This window comes from Neopelma chrysocephalum, unplaced genomic scaffold (genome assembly GCF_003984885.1).
Source record: "Neopelma chrysocephalum unplaced genomic scaffold, ASM398488v2 Primary Assembly neopelma1_117, whole genome shotgun sequence".
Taxonomy (NCBI): Eukaryota; Metazoa; Chordata; class Aves; order Passeriformes; family Pipridae; genus Neopelma; species Neopelma chrysocephalum.
This window is the reverse complement of record NW_020897779.1, coordinates 1,857,261-1,863,511: the sequence shown is the minus strand read 5'-3', so window position 1 is coordinate 1,863,511 and position 6,251 is coordinate 1,857,261. Positions and strand designations below refer to the sequence as shown.

At 47.7% G+C, this 6,251-nt stretch overlaps 1 long non-coding RNA gene across 1 annotated transcript in view; it reads right to left on the bottom strand.

Annotated features, from left to right (window-relative positions):
* Positions 1-203: 203 nt before the first annotated feature.
* LOC113974124 overlaps positions 204-6,251 on the bottom strand; it is a 13,806-nt gene continuing 7,758 nt past the window's right edge. The window contains exons 2-3 of the long non-coding RNA XR_003536453.1: positions 5,476-5,607; positions 204-794 (exon numbers count right to left, since the gene is read on the bottom strand). This is a non-coding gene — a long non-coding RNA (uncharacterized LOC113974124). The remainder of the gene's footprint in view (positions 795-5,475; positions 5,608-6,251) is intronic.

Below are 6,251 nucleotides of genomic sequence, written 5' to 3'. Positions count from 1 at the left end.
GGTCAATGGTTGCCCTGTACCCTTCTATTGTGTTCCTGGGACCTCTCACCATTCAAGCACGGGTGACTGCCACTGGGAACTCTACCTGAATCTGCTCTTCTAGCAGTATATGGACACATGAAATTACAGCATTTGTCTAACCAGGACAGTTGAGAAAAAGTCTAAGTATGAACCCCTGCCCTCTGTTAAATTTAAGTGTGTGCTACTATGTCAGAAAGACCTCAAAATGTGTTATTTGAAAGGATTCAGTTTGGAGGCTTTTTAAGACAATCTTGGCACTTATGTCACATTTAAATGCTTGGATTTTACAACATGTTGTTGTTTATAAGTCACTCCAAGAGGTTAATTACACTGTATGAAGAGATTAATTAACTTTACAAGAGTCACTGCCCCTGGCAGTGGAAATGGGAACCACTTCTGCTGGCTGGGAGGGATCCACACTGCATCTGCGGGTCCAGGCGCTCAGCTCCTGGGAGGTATAAGCACGCCAAAGGCCATGCCCATTGCCTGTGGGCCAGCTCTGCTGTGTCGCAGTGCTTCAAACTGACCAGTGTCGTGATGACCCGATTCCCAGCTTTCCCATTCGACCTCCTTTCACTCCAGTTTTACTTTTAAGGCCTTTGTCAAATACCAAATAACACTGCCCCTTGCCAAGTTAATCACTGGCCAGAAGTCCTCTTTTAAATCGAACTGCAGGCTTTCCAGTGTTCATGGTCATTCTGGGAGAGCAGAGCCTAAGTGCAAGTGGCTGGGGACATGCCTCCCCCTCCAGAGCAGATTTTATTTCAGCACACCTGAAAAATAAGGTGATAATACCAAGGTGTCTGGCCAGGTTGGAGTCACTGTTGTGTTAGATGGTGCATGACTATCCAGGGAACTTAAAACTGAGCAGATGAGCCAGGCAAACAGCAGGGAATGAGCAATGGTACATCCAAGGGAAAAAGTGTTAAGTGTTTTGCAGCTGTCCTTCACAGCTCCCCTTGGAGACATAGGGATAAGCCTAGCAGTGCATTTTAGGATTTCAAGGTGCCTTCCCCCTGCCAGAGTTCAATGCCACTATCACAGGGCTGGTACAAGCAGCCACCCTGGTGTGTCAATTCCATACCAGTCTGTTGTGTTGTGGAGGGGGACAAGTGAGATACCTCTGGCAAACCTGAAACTGGACCTGAAACTCCCACAATTCCAAGCTTGCCCCTGCATGCCCAAAAACTTTCCCCAAGCCCAAAACACGTGATGTTTTGGCACCCCAACATGAGCATTTATGCTATGGTGCTGCAGCGAGGTCTGGGGGTTGCAATGTACCATGCTGCTGACCCATGCAGCCCTTCACCTGGTGGAAAAGTCGGCCTGGCCCCTGAGTGTAATCATATATGTACTCAGAGAGGTCTTTTTTTTTATTTTTTTTTGCTAATATAAAAATCCCTTCTCTGCTAAGAGACAGGATTCTGACTACAAAGCATTGTGTGCAGGCAGCAAGCACAGCATGTTCTTGGACAGCAATATGCAGGTACACGGCTCTGCCCTAAGAAGAGTAATTCAGAGTTAGGATTTACCTTGGCATTTTTCAGTGCCACCTCAAACACAGATTAACCCTAAGCCTTAGGTTTCCAGCTATATTTTTTGGAAGGAAAACTGCTTAAGAATATATTTTTAAATTTTCTTTTATCTTTTTATTTCTTCTTTCTTTGTCTTTTTTTTCCTCTTACTTCTTCTTCTAATCATGATCTGCTTTATTGGTGCTGTTACAGAGTCAGTACACCAGTTCAGCTTCTCTGGATAAATAACCATTCTAGGTGTGTCTAGTTTAGAAACCATCTGATACATTTCAACGGTGATGCGGTAGATCCCAGTTCATGGAAATAAAGAGATTTAATGCAGGTGGAAGGCTTGTCTGCTTTTTGCTAGCGCACAGAAGCAGAGGAATGAGCAGTAGGGTGGGAGCCATGTAAGCTCACGTGGTGTTGAGCTCAGAGGGGAGGGTTTCTGTCCCCCCCATCAGACCAGAAGGATGGCAGGGGCAGAAAGGGTGTCTGGGTCCCACAAAGAACCTCTCCCAGACACAGCCAGCACCCAGCCACAGTTATAACCTGTCTCCTGTTACCACAGCCCATCTGCACACTCGCCTGTCCTGCCCAGGCTGCCCTGGACTGAGAGGGATCCAATCACAGCCCTTTCTGTATTGTGAGACCTGATTGTGATGTGACACTTGTGTCCTGTGCTGGAGGAGAGGGTTCTGGGACACCTGTCTGCCCTGGGCTTTCCTCCAACACAGTAATCTGCTGACTTCCCATCTCCTCTCCAGTCCTATCTCACAGATCAATTCCACCCACCATGGGCATCTCTTTGTTTTCTGTGGGCTGGAGAAATATTCAAACAGGAGAAAAACCAAGGGAAAAAATTACAAGTCAATTTTTTTCCCATAGAAAGCTACATAAAATTTGGAGTGGTGGAGTGGGAAGAAAAATCCATATTCCAAACAGGAAATTTTCTCCTTCAGAAAAATATGCCACTTACAAAGTGTATTTTTTCATATGAGCATGGAACACGATTTCTTGGGAGGAGCCACTGTGCATTGACAGGCATGAATGGTGGGACGATGCCATGCTTGTTGCAAGTCAGTACATTCAACTGGGACCTGGGAGATGCCTCCACTGCTGACCCAGGAGAGATCTAGGAGAAGCTGTACTGCTGTGCCTGCATTCACCTCCTGAAAAGTGCTTGCAGTGGCTTGGTGTGACATACTGAAAAGTGACATTAGTGGCATATCCACCTAGGTGGAAAAGCCATGGAGGGATTTTTCCCCCGTGTGGTTGTGCTGACGTCCCATCAGGCAGCCCAGGAGGGTGACTAAAAAGGTGCTGTTTGCTTTTCCTGCTTCTCATCACAGGGCAGAACCCAAGGTGAGAGAAACTCTTGCTGTGTGCTGATGTGATGTGGCACTTATAAATAAACACATAAAACCAAATTACCTGTCCAGAGGCAGTGAGTGTCTGGGCAGAAGGTGTTACCTCTGTCTGCAGCTTTCATTTTACCATGGAACAGAAGAAACCCTCCTCGGCTCTTTGCTTTCTCTTGTGCCAATATTTTGCAGTCCCTCCAGGTGCACCCAAGCTTCTGACTGAAGCTTGGTTCACACTTTTTCACACTTCATGTTCTGACTGAACATGGTTCACACTTTTTCCCTGTTGACTCCTGGCAAAGCCAGCCCAGAGAATAAGAGGAGCTGGTGTGGCAGGGCTCCTCTTCCCTTTGGGTGCCTAGTGGCCCTGAGGCTTTGATGTGCAGGTTTTGTTGTGTGGGAAGCCAGGCCACCCCTGCTGTTCTTCCCACGCAGCGTTCAGGCCCCTCCAAAATGCTTGTTGTAGTCTTCACCCAGCCAAAGCACTGGTGGGCTCTCTGGGTACTTTTCTGGTTTTCATCAGCCTCTTTGAAGCTTACAGCCCATTGTTAGATCGGTTGGAGATTGGACAGACTCTCTTCCTATCCCTGTGCTTTCTGCAGGTTTCACCAGGCAAAAAGCACCTGCAGAAGCCAATGCCTCTGCTCTCCCCAAAGGGTGCTTCAGCCAGGGGAGGAGAGGTGTTGCACGGATTTCACATTGGAGGTGTGGTGGCAATAGGCAGAAGAGCCTTGTGAACATGGAAGAGCTTTAACCAGAGAATCCTGTCCCCAGCTAAGGTGTGTTTCTTCTAAGCCAGAGGTACTATGTGGCTTTTTATTTAATCCTGCAAGTGCACTGATGTCCTCTACTCATGCTCTGTAGCACTAGCATTCCCAAAATACCTTGCCCTGGGATTGCTCAAAGCTGAGAGCTGTGTTTGTTCCTGGCTTGTTAGGAGGGCCTTCCTGGGCTGTTTTCAGTTGGATTAGAATTTCCAGATATTGAGTCATGCAATGAGCATGAACCCTGCTAAGATCATACATGGGAAGTGAGAAGAGTTCCCTTAATGTAGCCAGTGATTGCCCCATCACAGTCTGTTGGCGGTGGAGCAAGACAAGCTGCATGTCCCTGAACTGCTTCAACCCTTCTCAGCTGATTTTCTAAGTTCTGATGAAGTTTCTTGTTAAGCTCCATCTCCCTGAGTCACAGGAGTTTGCGTCCAGCCAAACTTTCAAGAGAAGCATGAATGTTTCTGGACCTAAAGCCAGTTTGGGGATGGGAAGAAGAGAACTGTCCTGCATCCAATGTGGATGAAGAGTGTCTGGAGGGGAGAGGTCCCAGTGCTTTTTTCCTTGCCCAGATGGAAATGCTCTTTCTTCCAACCTGTGTATATACCTGGTCCTTCAGACTGGCCACAGGGACTCCACAGTGCATGGTGAAGGATTAGTTAATTTCCTTCCCTTCACCTCTGGAAGGTGTTTTGATTAGCATAATCATTGTGTTCCCAAATTAGCTTGTGATCCTGCTTTGCCATTAGGCTGGCTTTTCCTGTTACAAGCCTGCTCTGGCACAGTGATACAGTTTTCCACGGCAGTATCGCAGCTTACATCAGTATGGATCCAGCCACACTCAGTCTTCCAGCTGCCCTTCCTGACTGACCTTAGGCTGATGCTGAGTCCTGTGCCTGGCAAAGCTGCATGGAAACCCACAAACAGCCCAAGCTTTGTTGTGAGGCTTGGGGGAACATGGCATGTGCTGGACCAAGATCAGCAGCAAAAAGGACAATAGTGCATCTTGCTCCCTGCCATCATGGCAGAGGCTATATTAATTTCTGGCATGGGCTGAGGTGCACAGCTCTGGTATCTCAAGCCATCCTAGCTAAACAGGTCTTAGTCCGTCTTGCACATCCTCTGCTGGTCACTCACCTGTTTCTGTTTTCCTCATGCCAGGAATCATTCTCAACTGAAACAATGCAAAGTTCCAGGAAAGAATTAACATGAGAATGTGAAATACTTTCCAAGTGTTAACAGGATAGACACACAAGCACACAGAGTGATTAATCAGGGGCACCTGATTTCATGGCTCCTAAGTGCTATGGAGAGCAAGAGCTGCTTGCAGAGTAGGCAGGCAACTGAGTAGCTGAAGTTACGCCTTATCCACAGAAGATATATCTGGGGGTCTGAAATCAGATGGTTAACACTCCTACACTGCTGGCTGAGCCACAGGAGGTGGGTACCTTCACAACCCTAACTCTGTTTAAATTTTCACACAGAACAGGTTTAAGTTCTGCTTAAAACATCTCCAAAGAGGGATAGAGGAACTGATGAAGCATACAGATATTTGACCTTGCCCCATTCCAAAGCTCATGTCATCATGGCTTGAGATTACCCAGAGCAATCTTCCACCAGATTTCAGATGGGCTTACATAGTGGGAGCCCAGTTATGGCCAGGAGGGCAGAAGAAAGGATGCCCCAAGAATGCGATGTTCTTGATGAAGCCAGTGAGCAATGTGGGAAGTAGCTGGAGCTGGGGAGGAAAGAAAGAGGTTTGCTTCTCAAACCCTTCATCAGCTAATTTAACTCCAAGCTCCTTACCAATGCCATCTACTTCTGTAAATAGTTCAATCATCAGTGGGCCCAAAGACAAAGTCATTGAACTTTTGGCTTCTGGTGGCTGCCCAGCTAGTGCTCCTCCTACCAGCCTTTGGTGCATCTCATGAAGCAGAGCTGTAGGGACGGGAGAACAGCAGAATAGGGATCTAAGGTGTGAACACCATGACTTTCCTGGAAAAGTGTTATTTTACAAACACCCAGGGCAAAGCCCAGCTGCTGAGACACAGAGATTTAGTGCCTGCTGGGAACTGGGCTGTCCCACTGGTCTCTGGCTTCTAGCCCATCGAAGTGGGGGTATCCTGCAGGTCCTGGTTCATATTTCATATTCAGGTGGTAATTTCCAATCCCACATGGAGGTAGGTGGAATGGGGGCTTAGAGGAGGCTGAGCAGGAGGTGTACTGCTCCCGAAGCAAATACAGCTGTGGCATGGTGCATTTTCTAATCCAAGCCTCAGCCATGCCATCGCAGAAACATGGGCAAGGAGGGAGAGGAACAATCTAGAAACTCTTGCACTGTGCTCTGCTGCAGCATCCACCTCTAATTTCCATCACTAGAGCAGGGCCGCTACTTATTAAACCCAGACAAGCAAGTGCTTGGCAAGGCACGCAGGCCGGGAGGGACCACCAGGGAGCCAAGGGGAGGCGAGACATACTGATTTCTGCTTTTATGAAAAAGGAGAGGCTGCTTCCAGAGTCTTCAAAGGGATTGAGTGTGGAGAACCAAATGTCGGACTGGGAACGATATAAGGCGTGGAGAA